At 35.9% G+C, this 21,850-nt stretch overlaps 1 protein-coding gene across 1 annotated transcript in view; it reads right to left on the bottom strand.

The window, feature by feature from the left end:
• LOC131040371 (shaggy-related protein kinase epsilon) overlaps positions 1-20,153 on the bottom strand; it is a 37,659-nt gene extending 17,506 nt beyond the window's left edge. The window contains exon 1 of the mRNA XM_057973274.2: positions 19,472-20,153. The gene's annotated coding sequence lies outside the window, so the exon portion shown is untranslated. The remainder of the gene's footprint in view (positions 1-19,471) is intronic.
• Between the last annotated feature and the right edge of the window lie 1,697 nt (positions 20,154-21,850).

The following is a 21,850-nucleotide window of genomic DNA, read 5'->3' on the forward strand; positions in this document are numbered from 1 at the left end:
CCTTCTCATAACCTAGGCCCTTGAACCCTTTTGGAGCCTCATTAATTGATCTCACCATTTTTGCCAATAAGGTGAGCAAACAACATTAAATGTCAATCCATTACATAGATGGATCTACCTATGTCTTGCTCAACAATCTATCTACCCTCATTGTGAAATGTTGTTCCCAACTGTCCCTTTTCTCTCTTATGAGACTATACAGGTCGTTCTTGAGGTATAAACAAGAATGGATGGCCCTCTATATGTTCAAAATTAGAGGTGATGGAGAGGCTGTCTTACTCTTTGCCAAAGGATGAGAAGATTGTTTCCCAGTTGCTTGCTCTTAAATATATGCCAATACTTGTGCCTCTGCAAGAAGACCTTTACCTTTTGGCTTTCTTAGACAAAATTTGATGCCTTCTTGAGAAATAAAGCACAAATGTGCTTTCACTCAACTATATGAGATCTTATATAGTTTTGTGCAATGAGAACAAATCCAAAGGAAACCTCCTCCACCTAGAAGTTGTTCTACCATTTCCACATATTTCCAAAGGGGTGAGCTTGGGTTCATTTTAAAGAGGGCTTCATTCCCAACACTAGAAGCACTTGCCATTCTACAAACCAAAATGAAAAAATAAAACAAAACTAGAGATTTCATTTCAATTTGTAAAAAAAAATGGAAGGAATTTTTTTTTAAAAAAACAACGAACAACAAAAACCTACCTCTTTTGATGAAATCTTCCTCTTCAATTTCTTTAAGAGTGAATCTACACTTGCAACCGCATAGGAATAGCACAAGAACCAACTAGGAACATGCAACAATCAATCTTCGCCTCTCCTTGAGCAATGCAGCAAAGAAGTTTTGTTTTTTATTCCATTGTGCAAAAATGAAATAAGTTTTACCTTTTCCATGTTTTAAGAGGTCAAATTACAGTTGGGGGGTTAGATTTGCCTTTTTGGCAAAAAAACACTTTTAAAAAGTCAAAAAGAATCTTTTGCGCCAAATTCGGCCCAAGTTCCTAGAAAAGTTCAGAAATTCTTCCTACGTTCGTGAGGCCGAACCCACAAAGAACCAGACTATGACCCAAGGGGTCCCCTTGCAAAACCTGGTGTTGATGAGCTTAAGAATGTGGAGTCCAGTAGTGTTGTGACGTTTTCACACATCGCCCCATTGCAAATGGAGACCCCCTACTTTTTAGGCCCTTTCGGTCTTTTGGCTTTGTTTTTTTGCAGTAGTCTCGTCAGTCTCTCTACATTGCAAGTGTTTGGGGGTCATATTGATTAAGTTTGCTTTTTGTTTGAGCAAATTTGGTCAAGTCTAGGGCCTGTTTTGTCTTTTTTTAGGGTTTCTACCTTTTGTCCTAGATTTTAGGGGTTTATGTTAGGGTTTTGGAAAAACTAAACATACGACTGGAATCAGGACCCTTTAAGGAACCTCCCAGTAAAATTTGAGCCAAAACAGAACAACCTTCTATTTTTAGAAAGTTCCTATTTTTTAGGGATTTTACTGAGTATCGAAATGTCGTCATTTTGCCAAAAATCAAACTTACTATTTTTAGTAAGTTTCTATTTATAGTAAAGTCATTCATGTATCCTGTCTAGGGGTCTAACTTGACACTTTAAAGTGATCTGTTTTTGGAAAGTTTGTTCTGACAAAGACCATTCGGGCAAGGTGACAAAGATCAGGCATTTGCAACTATTTCTAATTCCGGAAAGTCAGAAAGCAAACAGAGAAAGCCAGAAGATGGTTGAGCCCACTCTTGAAATGGAAAGCTCGGGAAATTTCTCTGTCTGGAAAAATCATCCCAAATTCTTATATGGTAGCCTAATCCGGAAGGGGCTCAAAATCCATCCAAGTCCAGAAGAAGCATGGAAAAACAAAATTCCTCCTCGAAGGCAAAATTCCGCCCCAAGCCAAGGACAAGCGCCAAAATGGAGGTCTCATGGAGGATTCACAAATTCATTAAATCCTCCACCAATGAGAAATTCCGCCCTACTCCTCAGCTGGGCACCAAAACACACAAGGCATGGAGGATTCACAAATTCATTGAATCCTCCACCAGTGAGAAATTCCACCCTAATCCTCAGCAGGGCGCCAAAATGGACGAGTCATGGAGGATTCAACATTTGATGAAATTCCTCCTCCACAATGAAATTCCGCCCTAGACTAATGGAAAGCGCCAAATTGAGGGGTGCTTGGAGGCATGGAAAATGATCAAATTCCAAGACGAGGTGAATTCCATGCTTAAGCTTGAAAATTGAAAATTTGTCCAAGGCATGAAAGGCCAAGGAGGAATGAAAAGCAGAAATCCCCTTGAAAAATTTTGTTTGAAATTTCCATTTTTAGACACCAAATCTTATCAGAATCCAAAAAATTTTGCAGATTTGGACTCATGAGGGAATTCTCCGTCTCCAGGTCCTAAATTTTAGGAAATTTCCTAAAAAGTAGATGTGAAAATTGGTCGAAAAGCTCCTTGCAAACATGATGAATTCAAAGAGCACAAAAATTCCTTCCTCGGGGAAGAATTGCGCCCAAGAAGAAGAAATTCCAAGAAAGTGGAAAACTTGTCTAAGTGATGGAAATTCCTTCCTTCACGATAGAATTCTTGGAAAAAGTGAAAAAAATTGACTAAGTGTTGGAAATTCCTTCCTTCAGGACAAAATTCCAGGAAAGGTGAAAAATTGACTAAGTGTTGGAAATTCCTTCCTTCACGATAGAATTCTTGGAAAAGGTGAAAATTTGGCAAAGGCATGAAGAATTTCCTTCCTCAAAGGTAAGGAACAAATTTCTTTCCAAAGGAGAATTCCTTCACAACATGAATTCCACACCGAGATGAACTGAAGGTAAAAAAACAATTGCTTGGCAAGAATGTAATGTCCCTACTAGTTAGAGATCATTAACCTGCAAAATAGATTGTTAGAATACAACAAACATATATATATATATAGAAGTAATCTAAATTGCAATCTAACTTTAAAATACTTACTTAACATAATCACAACTTTTATCTAATAAAAAGGATACAATTGCCATACGAAAGTATGTCCTTAGGCGGCCGTGAAGCTCGCCTTCTTGGAACCCATCTTGGTTCCAAGCCCTCCAGGAAGTCGAAGGTGAATTCGACTCCTGTCTTGAATGTAATTTCTTACATCCAAGCCCTCCAAGAAATCAAAGGTTAATTCGACTCCTGTCTTGAATGTAATTTCTTACATCCAAGCCCCTGTCTTGGGTGTAACCTCTTACACCCAAGCCATCCAAGGAAGACCCTATGTCAATTCCTTGCCTTGGATGATGCATCCCATCATCCAAGTCCTCAGAGGGGACCAGCCAGATCCGTCTCTTCTTGGATGAACTTAGTCAACCAAGCCATATATATGCATATAGATATTCAGTGTATACTGCCCTCCAGGGATTATCATAATCCCTCCATTAGGCTAAGGGAATTTCTTCCCTATAACCTTCATCATATAATCATATTACATTTTATAATTCATTACTGTTTTCCATTCCATAATTTACGTCTTCATTTACATATTCTTTAATCTTTCTAATGATCCTAAATATACATACATATTCTACATAGATTCCTATCTTTATTGCTACATTCATATAAGTAATCATTAGAGATATATGTATTCATAAAAATGCATATGTGTGTGTGTGGCACACACGTCCACACACATATATACCTTAAGACTTCTTAACCCCTCTTACCTGTACGCAGATTGTAGCCTGTGGTTGGAGTTCGCACTGTAGATGTCGCCTGCAGATTGGGAGGCATACCATAAAGAACACAAATGTTACTTCCTGTAACTTGATAACAATTCTGATCTGATCTTATCAATGGTGGTGTCACTAGATGCTTTTGATTCCTTCCCTTTATATCTCTCAATTTGAGGGAGAGGTCACACCTCTTCATCATGTATTCCGTTTGGCAAGAGACATACCCTTTCACCATTAGCACCCTTTGAAAGAGTGTAACTCTTCATTATTTCTACCATTTGAAAGGGACACAACCTTTCATAATCAGATCTGCACTTATTATTTAAATCAAATCTGCACTTCTCATCACCAAATTATCCCCCCTCTCAAATGAGGTTCTCTTATCTTTTTTATATCTCATTGTTGAGGGAGTCACAACTTTTCCTTTCATGTCTTTTGACTTTTCATTAACTTAATTAATTTTTAATTAGTCATATTTAATTATATTATTTTATATTTTAATTTAATTTTTAATGTTTTAATTTTATTATTATCATTTATTATTAAATTCTATTTCGAAGTGGGGACATTACAAAGAATCAGGGATGAATTGAACAAGAAATTTTCCCCCCAAGGAAAAATTTGAAAAATTCATTCTCGGGCATCAAGAATCATCCGAAATTGAAAATAACGGTAGACTTGGAGTAGTGAGAGAATTTTCTCTCTCCTGGACTTGAAACCCTAATTTGTGGAAAATTCCTAAAAAATAGGAGATGGTGAAAACTGATGGAAAACCTTCTTCAAGCAAGGAAAGTTGAGGAGACTTCAAGAAAATTCTTCCTGAATCGAATTTTCCTTCTCCAACAATTCCAGATATGCAAGAGCGGATATACGACGACGGGGTCCACTTGCATGGTGAGGATCTATTGAACACATGGCAGTAGAATGGCACATTCATTATCGGAATATTTGACCAAATGGTGGCCCAGTCATTGCATGTTAAATTTATGGCAGATTCCTTATGTATGCAGTCGTCGCATGTGGAAATGATGGAGCATTTATGGCATCATGGGTGATTTTTGCATGAGGGTACATTCATTGCATAGTGCGCACTTTTTAAATATAATGGTTAATTAATGCTTTATGGGTGCCATTTTCGGCAAGATTGTAATTAATTGTATATGAGCTTTATGGGGTATTTATTGTTGATTCCCACTTTGTTGCATCTTGAGTGGAGAATCTTTTGGGGAAACCTTAATTAGGGTTTGCATTTTATCATAGCTTGAGGCCTATATAAAGGGGTGACCCCCTCATTTGTAAGAGGAGGGAGACTTGTATGAAATTGTTGCGATAAGTTTTGAGCTAATAACAGTGAAACATTGTTCTCTGATGGTGTCTACTTAAGTTATTTTTTCAAGACTTACATGGTTTCACCTTCCTCGCTTAGAGTAGAATTTTATTTTCTCAGTTGTTAGATAAAGTGCTTTGATTTCAATGGAGAATGTAATGGTGTCTGATGAATTTCCATGGTTCATACTTTTTGCATCTTGTTGATTGTAAGTTGTAGTGTAAAGTTACCCCGAGCCATTAAACTTGTGCTAAGTTCAATTGTGGATAGTCGTTTGGATTGCGTCGTTTTGGGTATTCAAATGCACTTTCTTGATTTGAAAATCCTTCAACATCCTCAGAAGATTGCACCGGTTCTTGCAAAGTTGTAGTTAAACTTGGCAAACCAGAGCTTGGTTTATTTGGAATTTGTCCACCGAAGCATTAACTGTTGATATCACTGCCCTTATGAGTAGATTTAGATCCTTTTAAACCCCTTTCCCCCTTTATTTTCAGTTCATTTTAGTCCATTCGAAGCAACATCATTGCAGAATTGCCATATCTAATGATGGAGTTCCAGCCACAACAAAGAAGTGAAAGAATGATTCAAACGTAAGGCCCCTTGGATTACAGCAATCACATCAGCCAACTGAGTCATGTCCGTAGCATAAAGGAACCTTGGAGTTGATTGTTTGAACTTCTTGCAATCTTAGCATGCAATCGCACTTTGATCAAGAGAGAGTGAAGTGACCGTTAGGCAACTTTATTCTGTGTTCGATGCTGTCATAAAAAACACGTCAACAAGTAGTTCTAGTGATGAGGAGTTTGGTGAGGAGCTTGGGAAAGATTAAAGGCATCAAGCCATTAGACATTGACTCATGAGTCATTAGTTTTACTATTTAGTATTTACTATTTTGTTTTTGAAGTTTTAACATTCTTGATTGTAATCATAAATCATCATTATGCAATTTTGACAATTCCCAACTTCAAAAAAACTATTGTTCCATAAGGACACATCCTACCCAAAAAACAAGGAGTTTCCGAAACGGGGACATCCTTGAGACATGTGAACACCAAGGGGATGTCCCTCCGTTGTCACTACATTGCCACCACAACCCCTTTGTCATACCCAAAACATCTCCCTCTAAGAGAGGACGTCTTTGGGACTTTTCCCCTTGAAATGTGAGAAATGGGTACCCTAGGACATCCCTGAAATGCCTTGGGGTAGCCCAGAAGTCCCTTGATCCTAGAGGAAACACATAGGCATCTCCCACAACCTTAAGTGGCAAAAGTTGCTTTTTAAAATTTTAAAATAAAAAATTGTTTTAAAAGTGAAAGCCCTAACCCTAATTGGCAATGGACCCAACCCCCACCCCCAAGGCCTCCCAAAAGCTTATAGAGGCATTGTCTCATTCCAAATCACACAACAAACGACTTGTGAAGTAGAGTTGTTTAGTTGGAAGGAGAGTCTATCAATGAGATGGGATGTAGAGTTGAAAGAGCCAGCAAAGGTTGATGATGATGCTACACAAACAAGGCTAGTTGAGCATGTGGAGTCCAAAAGTTCTAGTGATGAGGAGTTTGGTGAGTAGCTTGCGAATGATTAGAGGCATTGGGCCATTAGCCATTGACTCACAAGTCATTCATTTTACTATTTAGTAGTTACTATTTTGTTTTTGAAGTTTGAACATTGTTGAGTATAATCATGAATCATCATTATGAAATTTTGACAATTCCCATTCCAATGTCAATATTTTGATTTTCATTATTCATATTCAATGTTCAATGTTAAAACTTAAAATTAAAATTAAAAATTAGTTAAATGTTAATAACTTGATGTTCAATTCAATCATTTCAATGTGTTTACTTATTCCTTATACATCTTTTTTATAACTAATTTTTCAAGCACTATATGTATTACATGCCCCACTCCCCCATTGTGTCCCCATTCCCTCGTAAGGAAACTCCGTGGAACTATGAAAAAAAAAACCACTTTTGTAGAAATCTTCCTTTACAATCTCCTTGGCAACAAATGTGCTCTTGCAAATGTGTAGGAATTGCGAACCAACCACTTTGGAATGTTCACCAGCCAATCTTTGACTCTATTCATGCAATGGCAAGCAAGAATGAAAGTTAAACAAGGATGAATTATAAATTTGTTTTACATTCACAATAAGAGAAATGACTTTGGTTTTGTCTTTAAATGACCCCCAAGTCCGCCTAGATCCAGATCTGTATCCAAGTCAGGCCGGTCTCAAATTGGTAACATAGAATTATCTAATGTCCCTTGTTAATGTGGAAAAATAAACCACTCATCCTAGGAAATTGAAGACCTTAGGCAAAGTTTCACATTTTATAAGAAACGATCTTTGTCTTCGTCTATCATGTTTTACAAAGCTGATTAAAATTTTAAATTTGAAAGCTGTTAGCATCTAGTTTATCATTTATGCACTATGCAGTATGCATTGTGCAATGCAATGGCATTAAACGATCTAAACATTAATTAAAAAATCTATATTCCAAAATTCATGGGCTAAACTATCATTTTCATTTGCTCTCTATATGTCTATGCTATTAAAATGCCTCTAAATTTAAAAAACTGCAGGTTTTTCTCCTTTTTTGTCTGTTTACATATTTTTGAAGATCCAATTAAATCAACAATTTTTTGAAAAAATCAAAATCTTTTGGCTTGCCAAACTTTCCCCTGAAAGATTTATGCTGCTATTACCCAATGAATCTTGGGTTCTCATCCACCTATTTTATACCTGTTCCCTAAATATAAGACACCTCGAGGATGGGAACAAGCATAAAAGGTCCCCCACTCCCCCAGTTTCTGATTTAAAAAAAGGGACATCCCAGGGGCACCCCTGATGACAGGGGAACAAGGAGAGAACATCCCCCTCCTCCCCCTATTTTTTATTTTGAAAACAGAACTCTATAAAGGTAACACCCATGGGCATGTCAAACATTTGGGAATGCCAAGGATGATGAGCTGTTGCCCTGAGTCCCAAGAAAATCATGACATCGCCCGTGCCTAGTCACAGTTTTAAACTCATAGAAATCTCAAACCATTCATCTTTTTGGATTTCTGAGAAAACCCTAGTCATTTGTGTGTTTCCTACAAGCCTTAAACAGATGAAAAACATTACGTTTGTCTCTATTTTCCCTATCATTTCTCCTTTCATGCTTTCTTAATGCATTTTGCCATTTCTATTTCAATCATGCACAGCAGGGTCATCAGGTGTCTTTAGCAGGTTTTCAGCAAATTGTTGAGATTTTTGCAGTTTTCATATCACTACCATCAGCAGAACATTCTTTGGCTTTTACTTTCAAGCATTTACAGCAGTATTATAAGCAGATTTTTTATTGTTTATCTCCATCTACAGTAATCATCACCATTTTTCACTCATCATAAGGGTAGTATACTACTATACAGCAGTTTGATAAAACAGATCACACCTGACTTTTGGAATTCAGCCTTTTGCTTGGAATGAAGCAAAAAAGGTTATAGATATCTAACAAATCTTGAAATCCCTGTATTTTTTTTTCAATGGTTTCCATTTCTCTTTTTAATTGTTGATATCCAATTTCCAGATGAAACACTGATATTGTCTTACAGACTGGAATAAATCCATTTGCAACCAATAAGACAGTCATTGAAATCCCATAATCACATTCGCTGCTGTCATCGATACCATATTAAATGAAAAATCAGAACTGATGTTCTGGCAATTTAATGTCAGTTTGAGACCTTTAACCTTTTACTTACATCCCATCATGGGGTTGTTCTCCATTGACACCTGAAAATGTTGCAAAGTTCTCCATTGACAGCTGAAGGAAACCAAACCATGCTGTTTTCTTTTGCAACTGAGACATATTTATGTTTTTTAATTTTAGAAATCTATCGTTTCTATATCTATACCATTACTTTATGTTGTATCATTTTCCAAAGTCAAGATGGATTCATTTAGTGTTAATGACAATCTTACTTTGGAGAATGAAATTAATGAGGATTCAATTGAGGGCAGACAAATGTAAACCCTACGCACAACCACAAGCAGTTCAGCTACAAATGTATTGAAATCTAATTGCCCTTCGAAGTTGTCGGAACTTGGATCCATACACAAAGGGCCATTTAACAAGAAAAATCCTTTGCAGTAGCTTGCAACAATACTTGACAAAAATAGAGTATCTAATTCAAGAGGAAGTCAAAAATGGAAATGCAACAATTTCCCAAAGGACCAGAATAGCAGCTTTATAAGGGATAATACACAATTTTTACATAACCCTAGTAAAGGATTTGGGAATTGTGAAAAACTCACACTTGACACGAGGGCAGAGATGATCAAATTATTTCAAGGGGACATCACTACACCAACAGTTTCTAGTAGACCACAAGGTTGAGGTAGAACACCTTCATTTCAGTTATTTTAAGTGAGTGCGGTAGAATCACAGGGGAAACAAAAAGCTACTGGTTCATCATCAAAGAACACAATATCTCAAATGTGCAAGAAAGGGAAGTTGAAGATCAGACCATTGCCAATTTCTATTTTGGTAATGGCATTCATTTCCATGTTGTTCAATCTCCTTTGTACAAGGAAACATATAGACAAGGCTAGTCCTAGTAATCTGAGTCCTAGCAAGACTACATTGAGAACTACTCGCTTAGAAGAAAGTTATTCCAAATTAACTTGTTGATGAAGAAGAGGAAGGACAAATGAGCAATACATGGCAACAACATAATCATTAATGGGTGGACGAATATTAGACACTATCCACCCACCAACATTATAGTTTCATGCATTGATGGACCTTACTTCTCGCGAGCAATTGATTGTTTACGAAAACACAAAGATGTTGATTTTCAATTTCAAATCTTGGAAAAAGTCATTCAGAAGGTAGACCCTCAAAATGTAGCACAAGTGATTACTAATGCGACAATAAGGCAGCAAATATATTGTATCAATCTACATAAAGGCACATCTACCCCTTGTGTAAATGTTATTAATGATGCACTCAAAGACATTGGAAAGATAAACAGGTGGTGAATGCATACAAGGGAGGTGCAAATGTTCACCTCATTGGTATTGTTTTGGACCTTTGTAAGGAAAGAATTCCTCAGCCCAATTGAGACTCGATTTGCCTTCCTATTTCATTCTACTAGAAAGGTTTCTAGAGTTGCAAGCGCCATTGCAACTCATGATTATCACACAGAATTGGAAAAAATAGTAGTCAAAATCTAAGCAGGGAAAGAGGGTGAAGTAGACTATGATCAATGCTATTTTTGGGTTGAATTTTAGACAAATCGCATCTTTTATACAACATGTTTTCACCATCACCAAAATTGGTTATTCGGAAGAATTGAGAAGATTTTCAAGGGTGTTGATAGCATGCTTAGCCAAATGAAGGCCGCCATTCACAAGAGACACTCCACTGTAGAGCTGTATAATGATCATATTGACTCCATCATCTAGATAAGGTGGAATAAGTTGAACACCCCTCTACACATGGCTACATATGCTTTGAATCCAAAATGGTATATGAGAATACCTAGTAGAAATCTTCCTACAAACAATGATGAGGTGAGGAATGGCCTCATGAAGGCCTTCAAAAAAACCTTATAGTCCAAAGAAAGCTTCACTAATCAAAGTTGAGTGAATTAAGTTCACAAAACTAGGTGGCTACAAGACTTCATAAGGATTAACAAACAAACTTTGGCACAAGCCAAACCAGGTAGTTGGTGGAGAATATATGAAGATCCATGACCATTGCACACTCTTGCCATTCATATTCTCTCACATGTTTCCTATGTTGCTAAGAGGAACGAGTCCACACATATAGCTTTATTCCATCCCTCAAGACAAACAAACTTACCTCTATGAGAGCAAAGAAATTTGTTGCAATGCATAGTACATTGCATCTAATTGATCACAAAACACGTAAGTATAGGCACAACCCAACACAACAGTGGGATGTAGGAGAGCCACGACAACTTGATGACAAACATGATCTGCAAATTGGATTAGAGTTTTGCCTCCTCCTAACAATTCTAGTGAGTAATTTCCTAGATATACAGTTGCAAATAATGTTGACTCTGATTTTTGAGCTTGTTGCTCAAATTAAAACAGCTTATCCTTTTTGGTAATTTAATTTTTTCATTTTGGTGCTAGTCACTTGTAGAATGAGACTCTAGTTGGTACTTTGAACTTTCAGCTTATTAGTTTTTTTAACATTTAAATTAAAATGGATTCCAATTTTCAACTACTATGATGAATGATCATTAACATAGTTGAAAAAAACTACGATAACTCATAAGACCTGCGAGTGCAAGTAATCACGAGCAGTAATGGCTGTTGAGTAATTTGCAGCCAAACTTGGCCACAAGTTTTTACTAGAACTCACCACATTTTTATGTCAAAAAACTCACCAAAACACACTTACAACCAATTGTGACTCGCAAATAGTGTAAACATCAAGTCACAAAAAAATTAAATTGCGATTTCGCTCTTATGACCAATAGGTTTGTAACAGTGAATGCTTTAGATGTGGATTTATAATTTTTTACTTTATGGCCTAGGAAACTCTGTGCTACTATTGGTAACTGAACAGTGAAGAAACTCAACACTACTGCTAATCAATGAGGACAATTTGCTAATAAGTTTGGTCAACCATCTGCTGACAATGATCTAACTGCTATGAAATAAACAAGCTCACAATGCAGGTATGTGTTTAACTTTTTTTCAACGCATTTTAAATCTAACTTTCTACATTTAGAGTAAACGGCATACAAATTGAGCTAAGCTTTACAAATTACAAATAAATACACATTATCAGTAATAAAATACACACATACCATATAATACATATTCAGAAAGAATCTAATTTCTTTTTATGATTGTTAGATAGAAAACTATTAGTGAAGAATTGAAGTTTTTTAGATAAGGTATTAATGATTTTTATTTTTTTTGTTATCTCCTTTTACTAGAATTCATTTTCTTTTTTCCAAAGAGAATGTGACTTCTATAAATAGCAGAAATGGTGGCAAACCTAAGGACACTTGCTGAAAACATGGGATAGAAGGTTAAGGAGTGGTTAATATTAACTATTGCATTAAGGATTTGAGAAGAAGCATGAATCACTTCAAATATCACCTTGCACAAAACACTTGCCGGGATGTTATGCCATGTACAAAAGGTGGTCCGAAGGTTGAGAAGGAGGTGAAAGCTCTCCTTGCAATATGTGAGCATAGGAAAGCAAAGGAAAAAAGGACAATAAAGGCAGTAGCAGCTCCAATGCCATTTTTTAGCCAATATGGGCTTCTGTAACTCCACCTTTCTTATTCCTCGTAATTCTCTTGGTGCACAACCTTATTAAGAAAGTACCACGTGGAAAAGGACATTGCAACATGAGGTGAGGTTGGCATGTTCCAAATTTTGGTACCACAACAAATTTTATCAATTTTGCTTCAAGTACTTATTGGGAGCATTTGGTCAATGCATCAACCATGATAGGCAAGAGGTTTAAAGTCCCAACCTATCATGAGTTGAATGGCCCAATATTGCAAGATGAGGTCCAAAATGTTGAAGCTGCAGAAATCACGATCACCAAAAAAACAAAAATGCCTTCCACAAAAGAGTATGCAAACTAATGAACTTGCTTGAATATTGAGATATGAGATATGGGATATGTTACAAATGTACAATCACCTTGACTATATAAGCAAGGTGTGTAGCATGAGAAACTACCCTTGATACAAAGATTAAATGCATGACGCAAATATTAAATGCCTAGGTAATTAGGTTCTTCTCATAATGTGTTGGTTAAGTGGTGGTGGTGGTGGTGTGCCCACCAAGGTTCAAACCCCCACTATGCCATTGTGATCACAAGCTTGTGCCTTCACTGATCCAATGTGCTAGTGGGTTTGAGCCTCCCAATTGATAAATGGGGATGAGGTCCCCCATTTGTGACCTCATTGGTTCATAGCTCCAAGTCAAAAGTGTTTCATGTGGTGTCAGAGGGCGTGTTGTGCTAGTGTCACAGGTCACATTAAAAAGTTTACAAGACATTTAAAAAAAGAAAATAGATTAAATTCCTAAATAACTAAAAGTAAATGAGGTGAACATGGCACCATTATAAATAACTTCTAGAATGCCACCTAGGACCTAAGTAAACTTAACATGTGAATAGGTTACCTTATTCGCACTAACAGCCCCCTTAAGTGTAATTTACGGAGATGAAATTATTATGCAAATGATGCAAGATGCAAAGATGGGTCCTGTCTACTAGGCCATATTATGTACCCATGTACAAATAATCTCTCACAAATGGAGAAAAAGGAGAAAAAACACTTGGGAAAAAACCCCTCCCCAAAAGAGAGAATGCAAATGATCATATACAAGTGATAGAATGAGTAATGTATGGAAGTCTCATCAATACGCCCCAAGAATTACATTCATTACGAAGATACAATTGATATTTACCCCATAAGATGGAAAGAGAGAGGCTAAGAAGTGTCTGAAGGAAAAACATGATCCAATGCTTACAAACAACTCGTCTCTCGTTAGGAATAAAAAAAAACAAGTACAAATGCAAGAATGATTCCCATTTAGGATATGCTTTGAAAGATGGGCGTACAAAAAAAAATGATGGTGTCTCTAAAAACTATTCATGTGTCTCCTTGTCCATGAAAGATGATGATGCCACAATCCAATTAGGTACAAGCACAATCAAAGAAGGTGACAAACTAGAACTCTGTGGAAAATAATGTTGAACAAGCTCCAAAGAGAATATGGTTTGAAAACAGGAGTGCAATGGTTGTCATCAAAGAGGAGAGTTGTGATGTCCCCACTCTAGTCAGTTTCTATGACTGATGGGTTAGTCTATTATTTTGGACTATCGTAGAATAACATTCTGGATAGAGAGTCTCAGTGGCAGTTCCACTTCTTCAGTTCAGTCTTGGGTTCAATTCCAGGGCCTTAGTGTTGGTGTTTGGGCTTAGTTGAGGGATATACTATTTTTAGTAAGTCAAGCTGGCACTTGTGCTATTTTTAGTCAGGGCACCTGGACACATGGGGGTTATTCAGTGTTGACTCCAGCTTTAGACGACACGTCAAAAGACTGAATAATGAAGGAGATATTAATATTCTAGTGGCTAAGTTATTTAATTAACTTATAAGGTTATTATAAACTCATAAAGTGACTTTATTATCTTTAAAAACCACTTAATATTATAAAGTGATTTTATTAAAATCACTTGAGTGAAATATGGCGCCCAAGTTGACTATTGAGTTATGCAAGTTGATTAAATACACTTTTAAGTATTTAAAATGCAATTAGGCGTACTTGTTGAAAATCATGCCAATTGGGGGTTTATAAGGGATTCGAAGGCAATTCAAACTCATTATTGATTATTTGACATTGCTTGATTATTTCTCCATGGATTGTCTAAGACAAGGGTTTCAGAGGGCTTGTTATTGAAGAACATTCATTCTTCATGGATCTGTGATTTTGAGGCTGTGAAAGATCAGCTGAACTATTGCAAACTGAGGCTTCATCAGAGGTTATTAGTGTTAGTTATTTGCAGAATTTGAATAAGGAAGGAGGCAATACATGTTAGACGCCTCATTAGCAGCATTGTACCAATTCAATAACCAGCCGTACAAGTTTCCTTGCTGACCGTACCATTCCAGCCTGGCACGTGGGGTCCCACATAGGGCGTTTTTGATTGGAGGCTGAAACACCTCTCTTTTTTGCAGTTTAGTGGCACATATCCCAACACCTAGCTTTGACAGGTTGATTTGTCTACTTTTTGGCCCAGAGAAATTGCATTCCAAACTTGTACATCCATTTTGGACAGTTTCCCAATTTTGGCTGGCAAACACTAGAATTCTTCATTTAAAATAAGCTAAGGACCTACAGGTATGCAATTAGCAGTAGAATTTATTGTAGCAGTTATCTTATTCATTAGCAGTAGAAGTATGCAATTAGCTCTGACAAGTTGATTTGTCTACTTTCTGGCCCAGAGAAATTGCATTCCAAACTTGTACGTCCATTTTGGACACTTTCCCAATTTTGGCTGGCAAAAACTAGAATTCTTCATTTAAAATAAGCTAAGGACCTACGGGTATGCAATTAGCAGTAGAATTTATTGTAGCAGTTATCTTATTCATTAGCAGTAGAATTTATTGTATGCAATTAGCTCTGATAGGTTGATTTGTCTACTTTCTGGCCCACAGAAATTGCATTCCAAACTTGTATGTCCATTTTGGACAGTTTCCCAATTTTGGCTGGCAAACACTAGAATTCTTCATTTAAAATAAGCTAAGGACCTACGGGTATGCAATTAGCAATAGAATTTATTGTAGCAGTTATCTTATTCATAATATAGTTGCAGTTGCTCTCAATTTCATTTCTATTTGGTTCTATATGCAATTCTTGCCTGGAACATGTGTTATTTTTTGCTTTAAATTTGTTCAAAAACCTTGAAAATCCAAAAACACATCAGCAATAGTATTTCAAGAGAGTTAGAACCAGCAGGGTTCTTACAAGAGTTAACACCTCAAATGTTGAATAGAAGTAAAGTATGAGGAGAAGAACAGGAATTGTTGCCAAAGCTATGTCAAAATAAATACATAATTTCATTGAAGATATGGTGGATTTTTGTATGAGTTTCTACATGTTGCATGGTTTCTACTTTTCAAGTTAATTTAGATTTGTTTATATGGACTTGATTAATTGAATGGAAGATCTCATTGATGATTAATGGTGAAGCCTGTATGTTCACACCATTTGTGTTTTAATGATTGCAAATTGCAGTGCATGGTTAGTCTGAACTGATATTGAAAGCTTAACTTTAATTGCTCTATGCTCATTTATTCATGGTGTTGATGTGCATAGTGATATGAAAATCATTTGTGCAATAGTAGATTGTACCATCTTTGTGTAGTTGTTTCCTCATGACGAAGCAAAGCTTGGTTAGGTTTCACTAAGTTAGCAATCATCTCCTACATTGTTAGGATTTTAGATTAGATTCTTTAAACCCTTCACCTTTTGTCTTTTATTTTCCAATTTAGTTAATAATTTCACATTCCAACAAAACGTAAGTCCCTTTGTGTTACCAGCAATATCAAATCAAATCACTAAGTCCATCCACCACTAAAGTCGCATAGTTCACTCGCATTGTAAACCTTGGGGTTGCTTTATTTGATCACGAAGTTTAGCATATGAGGTTTCCTTGTTCAAGAGATGATAGAGTACTTGGTATTTTATTCTATGTTCAAGGTGTCATAAAAAACACATCAACAGATGTTCCGGTGGTAGTGGTGAGATAGCAGGGGGACACCTCCTCCCTGTCCCCACGTACCGGAGACGTCCCTGTGCCGAGAACATGGGGGTAACACATCCCCATGTTTCACTACTTTTAAGTTTACAAAAATCCTTACAAAGCTATAAATGTTGTCCTTGCATATTTGTGGTGGGAATCATTTGGTGCCACAACTCCTAAGCCTCAAAAGTTTGCCATCCACATTTTATAACAGTTTTGTAGTGCTTTATTGTGAATAAAACTGAAGTGTTTTTTAGACCATTAACACAAAAAAAAATACAATTGACTCAAAAGTGTTTGAATGACCTTGTCTTTGTGCAATACAACTCTTGGTTGCATAAAAAGAGGATACAAGGGCATGACACATGTCATGCACTTGACATTGATGACATTGATCCAAATTAAAATTAGATTGTTGAGGATGTTGATGTGGATCCATTGTTTGCTGATGACGACATAGTTGATTTGAAGAGGGATGTAGCCAAATGGCAAGTGAATGTGGTGGCATGAGGAAAAAGGTGAGGTTGGTGAGCCATCGGGAGTGCGTTTACCACATACATAGCGTGATCCTATGCATGAAGCTCTTGTTGAGGATACTGCAGCTATACCATCCACTTCCATATCACCCACACAAAAGCTACAAACTTTTCTAAACTTAAGTCATAGAAGAAATTTTATGATCTGTAATTTTTATTGATATTGAAACTAGAAGTACATATGTATTTAAATTTTGAACTCATTTTTTGGTATGTGAAATGTATTGAATTCTAATTTAGATCAATATATGAAAGTAATCAGTAATGTGTTCCATAAGTTTGTTAATATGAATGTTTTCGAAGAATATATTTAAAAATTTGTATTTTTTTTATGTTCAATAAATTTGCCAAGTCCCAATTTTTTGTCAAGTTTTACATCAGCCAAGTAATTGCTGAGTCCAAGTTTTTCAACTATGATCATTGATATTCATATTATTGCAGTCATTTTAATATATTAATCTATGACTCGACAATTTGAATTGGGTATTGATATTGTTCACTAATCAATTTAAATAATCAATTGTTAATTTATCATTGATCATTTGTTGCATTGTGTTCTCAATTCATAGATTTTGTTACCTGTATTTCTTTTGTGTATCATACATCAATTTGAATAATCAATTATCAATTTATCATTGATCGCCTGTTGTATTGTGTTCTCAATTCTCAGATTTTGTTCCCTGTATTTCTTTTTTTGAACCATAAATATGTCCCCCCACCATCCCTAGAGGCCCATACCCTGTCCCAAAAACTCCAAGAAGCATTGTTATTACTTCTTCAATTAATATTAATTATTATCCATTTGTTGCTATACATAAGGATTTTCCTCCATTGGTGTCTCTAGAGAAAGTTTCTAGTGAATCTCCTCCTTCAAAGGTTTTGCAGATTAGTGACGATCATTTTTCTGAGGATTTGGCTTCTTTCAGTTCTGATAACTGGACCAAGGTTAAATGGCAGAAAGCTTCCTCAAGTTCAAGCATGGAGCAATATACAATGTCGCTCCATTCTCATGTGAAGGCGAAAATAAAATCCCTTATAACAGGACTAGTGTCCCCTTACCGTGATGGGCTTTCTCTTTGCTTATAGATTAGCTGTTTTTGTTAAGGCATAGCAAGCCCCGACAAAGTAAATTTTTTTAAACCTTTTGAGTTTATATAAAGGAAGAGGGTCCCACTTCCATCACCTATCTATACAAAACAATTACAACCAGGCATAAGTATAGAGTAAATGACTATTTGTTAGAATGGCTCGGTGACACAGTAACCCTCTATAAATACTTAACTAACCATATAATAATACAACCAAGGAAAATATATTAGCTCACTTCCAACATGCATCAACCACAGCAATCCATGCTACTCGCAAATACAATCAAGAATTTGTTATAACTCGCTGATGCCTTCATCTGGATTCTGAACGTGATCAAGGGTTACTCCCAAAATAAACATAAGAACAGTCAATGAAAACCTGTATGCGACATTACCATACAAAATGGGAGAAGATGTATATGGAAAAAATCCCTTCATAGGGATAAGCCACTCTACTAAAGTGCCTGTAAATTGTAGGCATCTCACACATATTGAGTACAAGATACATAGGCCTCACATCACCAGAAATGTTAGAACTAGAGAGAAGAGAATTCTAAGACATCAACAATGGGACTTGAACCCGAAATGCGGGGGGAAGCAAAAGGAACATAGAGTGTGATCCAGTACACATCATCAAAAGATCATCTACGCCCATAACAATCACAGCCAAGAACAATTCACACGACATTACTTATATCAATGATAACGAAATGCCATTAGCAATACAGTAAAAATAACCCAAGTAACTGCAAGCAATCTATGCTAAGATGATCAAATAAATTCAAAAGTTACAGCAACAAAAAAAGGGGGCAAACCCTTCATAAAGTGATAGACAAAAACACCAAGAAGAACCCAATTTGATAGCAGCAGCCATAATTATAAAAACCAACAGATCCTCACCAACAGCAAACTCGAAACCAAGGCACAGACACACCAACATCAGAAAACACCCATTATCTATCTATACATGTATGTATCTATCTACCTACACATCCCTGTCCTCTCCATCATAAACACTCATACTAAATTATAAGCTAAAGCAATCAATAGGTCACTATAACTCTATCCTAAAAATCAAGGTCAATTTACATCTAATTATTTTTAATCCATGTTTTTCAAATTTGAAGAATTTACAGTCAAATGTCTGCAAAAGTCAAAACCAGGGATCATTCACAGAGCCACACCCCCAACAATATAAGAATCAACAAGCGGACACTCCAACATTGCAAAACAATCTACCTATCTTTCCCTCTCTCACCCCTAATAGTAAGCAATCCACGGGTCACTAACACAAATATCAAAAAAAATACAAGGACCACAGACATCCATTATAAAAACCATCAATATTTTTTTAATTGAAGAATCCACAGTCCATATCAAGAAAATTGAAAGCACGCCCAGAAGAAATTTTACATATGAAAACAGACCCAGATGAAATTTGGCACCTAAAAAACAGACCTGATGAAAAAAAAAATTATAAATTAAGAAAATGTCGGGGTAGATGAATAAAACTCACTGTCAAGCTTGTTGCCACCATGTTCCTCTATCTCTTTCCCTATTGCAGATTCGAATCCTAGCAATCACAAGTGGGTTTTGTATTCTTATCCTGAATTGAGAAGAGAATACATTTGAGACCACCACTATTGTAAGAGATCCATTTCTCAATAAGTATGAATGTTACTGGGGAGGCAAGAAATACTTGTGAGAACGAACAGAGAGCCAGCAGATGATGATAACGTCGACGAAGAAGAGCAAAATGTAATGATGCTCTTTTCACTGTTACTATTGATGTTCATATTGGTGTTGTTATCATATCCCGGCACCTATCATTCTTCCCTTTCTCTCGCCCAACTCTTAACAGCAGAAGCACTCCTCTAGACCCCAAAACCCCCTTCCTATGCCCTAACCATTTTCATGCCCTCCGTACTAAACATTCGTTATGATTGTCGCCCTGATCACCATCAAACTCAATGCCTAAAATATCCCAAAATTGTAATGGGTAAGTAGGTTGAATTACTCAGATTTGGAAAGCTGATCTGGACCCTTGTGCGGGGAGTCTCCTTGACCGGAATACAAGCGAACTTATCTAATTGGGTATATTTCCAACTACAAGCTCAGTATACTGTATTTGAGTGTAGTAACTTACAATGGAAGTTAGTTGTGGTCAAACTAATATTTGGGAGCCATTGGATCAGTCCCAATGAACAACCGCAATTCAAGGCCAATTTAACGCCCCTATATTTTTTGTAAGGGATAAAATTGCCGCCTCTTCCTTCTTATTAGCCAGTCCCTGTAGCAGATATTAACAGTGATGGATTATTCTTAATTAATTATTATTATTTTTAAATTGATAAAAAAAATAGTTTTTATATTAACCAAAATATTTGTTAATGAAAATTGTTCTTATCTGTTAAATTATTAAATCAAAAAATCTTATTTAAGTTTATTTATATATCAAAAAAATATTAATAAAATTTTACTTTAAAAATGATAAGGATTTAGTGTCTTAAATATTTGTTATTAGTGTCATCATAATATGTTACAAAAATGACAGATTTTCAGTGTCTTAAATATTTGTTAATAGTGTCACTATAATATACTACAAAAATGACACAGATTTTTAGTAATATTACAAAAATGACAAGGATTTTTAGTGTTTTAAACATTTAGTATTATTGTCATGATAATATACTACAAAAATGACAGATTTTCAATGTTTTGAATATTTGTTAGTGTCACCATAACTTATATTTGTTAGTGTCACCATAACCTGACTAATGAGAAATCACATGACCATTTAAATATTATACTAGTAACTACTATCTGGTATTTATATATTTTATAATATATATAATATATCTATAATACTTTATTTATAAATCTATCTAATTCATGTGTGTATCAGATAATTAAATAATATTTGATTTCTAATATAAAAAATGGTACTATTCAATACAAATTTGGGTAATTTGATAATTACCATAATTAAAGTTCTAGAAAATTATATGGAACAACTACAATATATATCTGCAATACAAAAGAATTGTATAAGAAGGTAATTAAAACAATAACGTGTTCAAGGTCAAGTGTCGTTTAAAAGATGAAGTGAGGACTAATTTGAAGCATTTAGCAATAGAGATAAATTTTAGTCTCTTCTCACTAAAGGATTTTTCAAATAACTATGTTAGAGTTATGAGGAGAAATCCTAGATTAACAAGAGGAACCATTGCCATCAAAAAATCGCTTTGTGAATTGGTTTGTAGGGATTCTCTCTTCCTTTTAATCTATACAAATAATGAAGTGTAATAGGAAGCATTAGCTACTAGTTTAGGAGTAGTTGCCTCTTGAAAGCAATATATGTTGACAATGGATGAGGATTTAAATGATAGTGATCAATGTTGGAAACAAGGTAGGAGCCTATGTTGGAAAATCCATGCCTCTCAGGCATCAATTTAGTGTGGTTAGGGTAACGAATATGCATGGAGTTAAATGACTTAAGATCTTGGTGGTGAATAAATGGTTGGATATGTTGTTTGGGCTAGATAAGTTAGGTGGTGAAGATGTATGTTGAAGTTATGTTACCCCTACCTTTAAACTTTGAATCCCACCCTCTCTCGGTCGATTTTCAACCGTAGTCTGAAATATAGTCCGTAATTGGTGAACTGCATAATTTAGGAACTCATATCCATAGTTCCTCAATTCCCAAATTTGTTGATTATCTTATTGTTCTCTGACATCCCCGACTCCTATGGTCCTTGTCCCTTACATAGTCGGTCGATCGAAGATTTTTTAAAACTCGGGAACCGGCCCGCCAATATGCTTCAAAGGTTCTAAAATCACCTAATGGTCCAACTTAAGGATCTTTCCATCTCTCGAGGCGCGATCTTTTCAAGAT

Source organism: Cryptomeria japonica, chromosome 7, assembly GCF_030272615.1.
Source record: "Cryptomeria japonica chromosome 7, Sugi_1.0, whole genome shotgun sequence".
NCBI lineage: Eukaryota > Viridiplantae > Streptophyta > Pinopsida > Cupressales > Cupressaceae > Cryptomeria > Cryptomeria japonica.